The sequence below is a fragment of the Capsicum annuum genome, chromosome 10 (genome assembly GCF_002878395.1).
Source record: "Capsicum annuum cultivar UCD-10X-F1 chromosome 10, UCD10Xv1.1, whole genome shotgun sequence".
Taxonomy (NCBI): domain Eukaryota; kingdom Viridiplantae; phylum Streptophyta; class Magnoliopsida; order Solanales; family Solanaceae; genus Capsicum; species Capsicum annuum.
This window is the reverse complement of record NC_061120.1, coordinates 115,587-126,004: the sequence shown is the minus strand read 5'-3', so window position 1 is coordinate 126,004 and position 10,418 is coordinate 115,587.

Genomic DNA, 10,418 nt, shown 5'->3' with positions numbered 1-10,418 from the left:
GCTTCTCTCAACTCTCTCCCAACCAACAGTTCTGCAAAATTTCTCCCTTCAACCCCCGACGACAAATAGTTGAGCTTCGAGTTCCCTTCTTCAATTCAATCAACCTGTCTCTCATTCCTCTCTCGACAGCTTCTCTCAACTCTTTCCCAACCAATTGTTCTGCAAATTTTTTGTTTCAATCCTCAGCGACTTCAACATCCAACTACAAATAGTTGGGATTCCAGTTCCTTTTCGACTTCAATCGACGTGACAACCTTGATCTCCGGCCACAACAGCTTTGAATTCTTCATCGGTCCTTTTCTTCTTTCACAGGTAAAAATTTATGGTCTTTTTAGTTTTGAAGAAAACGAGGAACTTGATCCAATTTCTCTTATAGAGTTGATTAACAATTTAAATATTTGTTGCACTAATTTGAAATGCGATCTGAATAAAACCCTAATTTCTGGTATTTCTTCTCTTCTCTTCTCTTTTCGAAGTGAATTATGATATTTTGTTGTTTGTTGCATTTTTTTAAAGTTTGATTTTTATTGTTTGTGTTTATAAAAACAAAAGGACAATTTGGTTTGATTTGTTCTGTTCTTGTTCTTGGTAAAAATGGTGAAATTGATGTTTTTTGTTTAACAAAATTATTCTACTATTTCCTTCCACAGATTACCCATTTGGTGCAACATATTAACCATATGATGCAACAGATTCATCATATGATGTAATAGATCAACCATCTGATGCATAAGAGGAACCATCATATTACAATTCAGATGCAACAGGTTAATAATCTGATGCAATAGCTTTACCATATGTTGCAATAGATTAAGCTTCAGATAAAAAATCTGATGCAACTAATTAACCATCTAGTCCAATGGAAGAACCATCTGAGTAATGATCTAATGCAACAGATGAACCTCCGGTTAGATAAAATCCTACTAAATCTTCCTACAAGAAAAGTCCAAGACTTGATTTTTCCAACTGATCATTCATCTACTGCGATAGGCGACCCTATGTTGGAAGAAATCTAAACAATATTGACCGTTGATAACTGTTCCAACAGATTACTCATATATTGCAACAGATATGTGACCTGTTGCACAGACCATTCATCTTTCTCAATAGATGAGTGATATATTTTATATTGTCGAACAGATTACTCAGTCGTTGCTATGGATTATTTAACTGTTCCAACAGATCATTCATATATTGCAACAGATGATGTCACAACAGTTGTGAGATCTTTTGAACAGACCATTCATCTGTCTTAAAAGATGAGTGGTATGTTTTGTATTATTGTAATAGATTACTCATCTGCTGCAATAGTTTGGTTATATGCTGTAACAGATATACTATCTGGTGCAACAGATCGGTGAACTATTGCAACTGTTATTTTACTGTTTTACTTGTTTGATTTATTGTTATCCCTTTTAATGATACATTAATCAACAATAATATATTATTTTATGTTCCTATTAATTTTAGATAATATGGTTCCCAAAAGAACAGAAACCGAATCAAGTCCAAGTAAAGGAACAAGTGAAGAAGCTAAGCTACATTCACCACTCTATGAGCTTGCTTTACAAGCGTTATCTCAATCGGGAGCAAAATATGATGAACACGGGGAGGAGAAATGTTTCAAAAGAGATGATGCAGATGCTAATAGCCCTTCCATCGAAGAGCTGGTCAAATCCTTCAGCATTAATCGTTATCCTGTGAGAATGTAGTGCGATGGTGCCGCAGATTTAACGGGTGATTTCGTGGTTAAGTCGTCCATGGGAAAATCTTTTGACGCCTTTAGAAAAAAACTTTGAGAACAAAAATTAGATGCTTATTTCAGGGACAACTTCTTTGGGAAATATCTTGATTTGCTGAAGGACAACAATGCTCGTTTCCAAATAAAAATGGTATATGAAATTCTCAAGTGTAGGTTTATGTATGAAAACAAAGATAAGATGGATGAGGTGTGGATAAATTACTGTGGCATGCCTGTTTGTTTTGGTTGGAAGGAGTTTTCCATAGTTACTGGACTAAAATGTTGTCTTTCTTCTCAAGTTATACCTATTCTAACCCAAAAAAAGAACCCCACACACCCAAAAAAGGCAAATTCAAGTCGTGTGATCGTGATGACCTGGTGTCCATTTTTGGTCCAAGCTTCAAAAATAAAAATTTGATAGAAGCGTTGAAAGGTAAAGGACTTTCAAAGAAGCACAAGCAATCATTGTGCTTGGTTTGGTTTGTACATAATATTTTTTGGGCGAGAGACGTTAACAACAACATAAGACTCGGTTTAATAAAGCTCTCTGAGGATCTTGAGGTGTTTAACAGCTATCCATGGGGGTATGAAAGCTTCAAAATGATTGTCAAATATTTGTTGACTCTGTTAGCGCCAAAGACAGTCAACTTATATGGCTTCCCATGGGCTTTCATGGTAAATGTTTCTTTCTTCTATTATGATATCATTCATTTTTTTCGCTCAATAATGGTTTTGATTTATTGGCGTTATTTTATCGGCTTGGGCGTTTGAAGCCATTCCTTATTTGAGACAACAAGTGAACTACCAGGAAGGAGTTTTCTGTCTAAGAATCTTGAGATGGTTGTCGGCCAAAACTCATAAAAATGCAAAATTTCTTGATCTCTTCAACCCCCCGAAGGATGCAGTAAGTATAATTATAATTAATTTTTTCTTTTAATTAATGTTTTTTTTTGAATGATCTAATCATTATTCTAATATATGTAATGATTTATGTTAGAATGTGCATCCATCGCTAGTTCCGATCAATCGAGAGTTGAAGATGTCATTTTTTCTTACTTTACGATCTGTGCAAACTTTATCGGACCCTAAGGTCATCGACAGAATAAAAATAGAATTGTTTGGAGCAACAACCATTACAAGAAAAACAATTTTGGAGGGTGAGATTGTTGTTGTTGATGGAGCTGTTGGTGGTGGTAGTGGTGCTGCTATTGGTACTAATGATGCTCCTCTTACAGTATTTAAAGCAAACCATTATGAGTATGATCATACTGGTTATACAGATTTTGCCTCTCCCAGCGATTGTTCTGCATGTAAATATCAAGACTGCAAGGCGAAACATGATGTAGTGATTAATGCTATTAATGCATTAACTGCTTTTGTAAAGGAATTGACATCTAAGAGGGGTCTCATTCCATCAAAGGGGATTTTATTTCCATCTGCTCCATTAGAGATGAAGGCTAAGATAAGAAGGAGAGTGATTTCCAAGGCATTATCAGGCATCCAAAAAAGCAGAATTGCAACTCCGCTGTCTGCGTGTTGTACTGAGCAACGTACAATGTCCAAAGAAGAGCAGCACGAGCTAAAAAAGGTAAATATATTATATGTCTTCCAACTGACAAAACAAACAAACACATATCTGTTTCAATAGATGACACATCTGCTGAAAATTATCAAACAGATATATACATCTGTTGCAACAGTTGATAACCTGTTGCACCAGATACTTTATCTGGTGCAACATATGTCTCGTCTATTTTAGCAAATCAAACAGCTCTTCGTACAACTTTTATTTGTACCAACAGATGACCTATTTGCTGTAACAGATGATTCATATGTTGCAACGGATGGTTCATCCATTGGAAATTATCACACAGGGTCTTTCTCATGTAGAAATTTGTACCAACAGTTGATTCATTGTTGCAACAGAAATATAATATGTTTGGGATAATTTAAAATGGGAGAAAGACCTGTTTGATTTGCAAGAAGAGATGAGTTATCCTTTTTTATTTTGTTGTATCTCTGTGATTAGAATTGACCAATTATGGCTTTCCAGGTGGATGTAGAAGAAGCTACTGATGAACAGCATTGACAATATGCTACTCTTTTTATGGAAATACGGAGAACAGAAAGCACAGAAATTGTACGCAAGCGACAATGAAGATCCACGACGAGCTTTATAGCTTAAGCCTGTCAAAGTAATCCTTGGAAGTATACTTAAATTGTTGTTGATGTATTTGTTGATATCTGTACCCATAACAATTTTTTTATATTTCATTTATTTGTTGACTTATTTCAGCTAATTTATGAAGGCTTCGATTTATTTTATTTTGTCTATGAATTTTATTTATTCCTTAGATTTGAACTATTAATTGAAAAGGAATACTAGATTCAAATAATGCAATAGATAATGTATCTGTTGCAACAGACGACACATCTATTAGAAAATTCAAAGAGATTTAGACATATGTTGCAACAAGTAGGTGATCTGTTGGAATTTATCAAACAGGTCTTCCCACTATTGTGAAAGATGAACTTTAGATAAAAACATCAAGATAATGCAATAGATGACACATCTATTGGGAAAAAAAGAACAGATTTAGACATATATTGCAATAGATGGACTTTATCTGTTGCAACAGACGACACATCTATTGGAATAATCGAACATATTTATACATATGTTGCAGCAGGTAGGTTATCTATTGAAATTTATCAAACATGTCTTCCCACTATTGCAACAAATAGATTTTAGATAAAAACATTTAGATAATGCAACAGATGACCAACCTGTTGCAACAGATAAACTATATGTCTGAACAGGTAGGATAACTTTTACAACGGATGGAGAATCTGTTGCATTATAAAAATTCAACTTTTGTTGGACATAAAAAATTATCACTTCGTTTAAAAAGGTTAAACTGAATTGAAATAAAAAAGGCGCAACCCATCGACGGTGTTCAGTTCAAACACCTAAAATAAAATAGGCATCAAGTAGACATGTTCATTTTAAAGACATAAAATAAAATAGGCATCAAATGTGTTAGTGTCAGTCCTGACACATTTCTCTGACTTGTCGTCACTTGGCCCCCGACGGTTATTTTTATCCCCCCATTGTCTTATATATTCATCTTCCTCCTAAAATTTAACCCTAAATTTCCAAATATTCTTCTTCATCGTCATCTTCTTTTATCTATCCAAATTCTTCAAATTATTACTTTTATTTTTTCTAACTGACCTTGAAAATGTCGAGTGCATCTTCCACTGTTTTTTGTGATAAAGATTTTTGATATTGTAAGAGCGGTCATGAATCTCTGTTAAAGACTTCTTGGACTCAACAAAATCCGGTTCGTAGGTTTTTCACTTGTAAGATTTCAAAGGTAATATTTTTTTTATTTAATTAATTGATTAATTATTGACTTGTAATTATTTTGTAATTGTGTTCTCTTTTTTATAGAAATTGGGTGGATGTGATTACTTTGATTGGTATGAAGAACGACACCCTTCACAAGCAAATCGTGTAATTTGGGGTTTGTTGAACAAAGTCAAGGCTTCTAAAGAGAAACAAAATCGAGCAAGAAGATACTATATTGTTGCCATTATTGCTACTGGTTTGGTGTTTTTAGGCACATGGATATTGAAACCTAATTGCAGAAATTTTCATGGTGGTGTGTATTTGCTACTGTTTTGTTGTCGACAAGCACATGGATATTCAAGCGTAACTATTGGAAAATATCAAAAAGATTTAGGCATATGCTGTAAAATTTAGGTCATCTGTGGAAATTATCAAACAGGTCTTCCCACTGTTGCAACAGATTAGACTTAGATTATTAGATTATTCATAGAAATTATCAAAAAGGTCTTCCCACTGTTTTAACAGATTAGACTTAGATTATTAGATTATTAGATTATTCAAACAGGTCTTCCCACTATTGCAATAGATTAACAATCTAATCTATTGCATTATAAAAAACTCAACTTTCATCAGAAAAAAATTATTGCCACTACATGTACATATAATAAAGTGAAGGGTGACTTGAAATTAAAATTTTCTATTTCACAGGCTCTTCTATATACACAGGCTTCAAGCGTCCAGTTAGTACCCCATAAGCCCAGACCTCTTGCAGGTTTGCCACAGCATTGTTGCACAGAAAAGTCGTTGGCTCGGTTATTTCTGTGTCAGTCAGCAAACATTCAATGTGTGCAAGAGCATGCGAGCCGCTCGCTTTAGTGGCATCATCTTTTGGAAGGATCATTCCCCTATTTTGACCTTCAAAATCCCATGATTTCTTCATCAACACTTCCTTTGGCAAAAGATTCATCAGTTTACTCTCCCTCAACAAGATGGGCAACAACACCATTAGTGGCTCCATGAGGAGAAAAAGATCGAAATCGTCGATGAGAGGTACATTGGAGTCATAAACATTGATATTTCCCTCCTTGAGTAGTATCTCAATAGCCCGATAATGCATGTCGTTCACGCTAATACTGCAACAATCCTTTTTGCCTCGATCCAGCTCTTGCCATGTGGATTTGGCTTGTCCTTTCTAACATATCTCAACGTTTCTTCTTCATCCAAGACCAACGTAGGAACTAGGAAATCAAGTCCCACGCCAAGGGCTAACGCCTCTCCATTGAGTTGATCGTACCTATCCTTGAGCTTCTTGCAGAAGTCGAGGTCCATTATCCTATCGACAGCGTCATAAGCTTCTCGATACATTAATTGCCTTTTCCTCATGAGGTAGAGAATTATGTCAACATGCTGTGAGATAAAAAGTCAATTTCTAAATAGGTTAGTACTTGTAAAGATGCAACGAATGGTCCATCTGTTGCATAAGGTTCTCTGAATCAATAATCCAACGTAACTTATGCAACAGATGGATAATAAGTTACAACAGAACCACAACCAGTTGCACCAGTATACCCAGCTGTTGCAACAGATGTGAAATCCGTTGCGTAGCTTCTTCTTCATTGTAACACCCCACATTTTGGGCTACAATATAGACCATGATTTCGATGCGTTGATAATCACGAAGCCATAAATCCTATTCCGATATGACATGTTAATTATTTGCTTAGTATGTGAATACATTCAAGCTTAAATTTAAACCATAGAGGTCTTTTAACTCAAGGACGAGTTGAAACTATTTTGATCGATTAAGTTTTAGTAGATGTTGTAATTTGTGCCAGCTTCCATCCACTATAACTCTCTCTATATATCGAATTAGAGAGGCTACTATGTGTCAAATGATAGGTCTTCGAGTTAGCTTTCCAACGATACCAATTTTGCTAAAATCCAACACCCGAGCAAGAAGTTATGGCTTTTCAAAGTAGTATGCATCGCCTAACCAATCGCACATGGCCACTGGAAAGCATATGCGATAGCATATGCGGCGCCTATGTAAACAAAGGCGATAGCATAGGCGGCACCTATGTAAACATAGGTGATAGCATAGGCGGCGCCTATGTAGACATAGGCGATAGCATATGCGGCTCCTATGTAATGGTTTCAAGTGATTTAAACACTCCATTTTTTGGGTAAAATGGTCCTTTTCCCACCCTTATTCAGCCATAAACCCGAAATTCAGTCACCAATTCTCCAAAATACATCCACATTCATCTAAAAATTCTCAAGAACACTCCCAAGGGTTTCAAACTAAAAATCCAAATAAATCAAGATTCAACCGTGGATTTTCAAAATTGATTAGAGATTCGGAATCCCCAATCCACATGCTTCAAGAAGCACCCATTATTTTTCAAAATAGAGGTACGCGGAGTTTTCCTAAATTCTCATAGGAATCTAAAAATCATGTTTTAGAATTGGGTTTTTGAAACTATGTATATATTCACATACTAGATGTTTTAACATCATTGTTTTGGTCTTTTGACCTTCCGCAAAGTGATTTGAGAATATGTATGTATGAAAGCATGTATTTAAGAACGATTTCTTGTTGAGAGCATGACTTTTGGTGAATTCTCTCTTATTATAAATTTTCAGATTTTTCATAGCATATGAATTGTTTTGCAATGCATTCTTGAAAAGCACTATATGAAATGGTTGAACTCTTCTTATGATTTGAAGGTGGTTTTAAATCACTAAAAAGGGAATTTAGCATGAATGTTTAATATTCATAATGCATGTAATGAAAGAGTGCATGTTTTGCTAAAGGCACAAAACCACCATATGTTTGATGAAGTTTTTGCATGATTTTGACTTGAGTTTCGGAACTCGAAATCTTCTATATCAGTTGCATGTTTTTGGGTGGTCTAAGCTTTGATTTAAATGAAAGATTTATCTTAATGTATTATGGATCAAAAATCATGACTTGCAAGTCTTGGTATGACGATACCAAACTCAGAAAATGCCATAACAGACACAGACGAATAAAGAAATCAGACTTTATCAGATTTGCATTTTAGAACTTCAGAATGATGCATGTTCAGAAAAGGCTAAAATAGGGCATAAAGAGAGCTTAGGTGGTTCCCCAAAGAAGGCATGAGTTCAGACAACTCTTTGCCCAAAATCACGGTTTGCCGACCCGAATATATTATTATACACTGACTTAAGTGTCGTGTGGCGTATCAGATTCAGGAACTCCAACCCTTGCAGCATACTCGGGTTGGAGGCTTCCCCACCGAGTCAATGGCAGATTCTATATCACCCATGTAATATCACATTTGTATGGGATACTACCTAACTCAGAAGTAATACACAGATCAGAGTTTGAGATTTATAGACAGGTTACATGTTTTCAGAAAGTGCCCATGTATTTTTTAGAAACTATTTTATGCATGATGTTTTGATGAAAATTGATCTCACGTAATATATATATATATATATATGTTCAATTACTCTATTTTGGATTACTTCGTGTTCCAGTACTTTTGTGATGACCCCCCTCTCCTTCCAGGTTTTGAGACACAGTCTAGGGTCCACCTACTCAGTAGATATTTTTAGATTGCAGACCAGATCTTGCAGTGGTGAGCCTTTTATTATTCAGAAGTCCTAGTCATGTCAGACTTTTATTAGTGGTTATGTTTTGGTCTACTGGGGCCTTGTCACAGTTTTCAGACATCTTGTTTAGTACAGTGTAGAGATTTTGCAAACTGAGTCAGACATTATTATTCAGATGCATTTTTCAGTTTCAGTATTATGGCCATGTGTCCGTTTCAGATTTTAATTTTCGCATTTTCTTTTATTTTATGAATATTGTGCATGATTACCAGATAGATAGAGGGCGTTCCGGGCCTTTGGGTTCAGGAATGCTCATCACAGCCAGGGCCCCAATTCGGGTTGTGACAAATATGGTATCAAAGTACGGTTCATGGTCCCAGGGTGTCTGTGAAATTGCATCGGGTAGAGTCTTATTTATGGGTGTGTAGCATGCCACACTTATAAGCAGGAGGCTACTAGGCGTTTAGGAATGTCTTTCTTTCTTCATGTTCTAGTTCGTGCAATAGAGTCAGAATGTTCCTCTTTTATACTCAAATTTGTGCTATGGTGTCGCCCATACGAAAGTAACAGTCATCCCAATTCTTTCCTTACTCGGACATTCTTAGATATGTCTCATCATTGGGCCGATTCAAGTACAGAAGTTTAGACTTTAAATGGTATGGTTCGTTCTGATCGAATCATATAAGATTTTTGCAAGGACTTGAGAAGAGTCTGTTAGTACTTTAGAGTGTGTTGGTTCTAGTGTGAACCTTGATTTTGATGAAATCGTCCTTTTCAGCCTGCATTATAAAGTGTATTCAGTTCTTTTTAGAACTTATGTTGCCAGTGTCACGCTTCAGAGGTAATAAGGTATAGCAGAATGATGGAACTATACCCGAATAGTAGTGTGTGTTAAAGTGTTTTTGTCATGACCTATTGGTAATGAAATTATACCAAGAAGTTGGTGATGTGAAGTCACAAAGTTAGAAGTCAGAGTGAGAATGATTTACCCCTTTATAGTGATAAACTAATTTGGTAGCTAGCAGCACGTGTGGACAGTATGGTAGTCCATAGAGGAAGTGTTTGACTCCGATTTTATTTCTACACAGTGAGATGTGTATTCTTAGTTCATTGAATATTGCATATTAAATCTCTATCTCGTGAAATATTGTCATCAAAGTATTGTTGAAAAATAAAGTCTAGTGAAGCCGTGTGGGGCTCTTTCGATGCACTAGCATAGTTGACTTGTCATTCATCCCATTTTCTTGTTCAAAATACAAAATCAAAGTCTAGTGAAGCCGTGTAAGGCCTATTTCGATTCACTAGCAACTTGTTGTCCAACTTGTTGTTCTTGTGTAGGTTTAATATATGTATAGGTGAATCTGGTTGCATGAGATTGATCCATTAAAGAGATGATTCGTCCCTGTGTTATTAGTAGAAGGTAGAGAAGGAGTTGTTAGTCAGGGTGATTTGTTGGTTGCTTGAATGTGAAAATGGCTATATTAGCGAGTAAGTTATGATTATAGACTCATGGTTGTTTGAGGAATTTGAAGGCAGTCTAAATGTATGCTTAAGTAAGTAAGTATGAGGTGAGAAATCCGCATAAGTAGAGAAGATTGTATGGGGTTATAATATCAGATTAAGTTTGATTATGTCTATTATATGAATTTACCCCTTGACCTTCTTTTCATTGGTAGTTGTAAGCTAATACAACTTGTGAGAAGGTAGGTAGTGGATTTTAAGGTG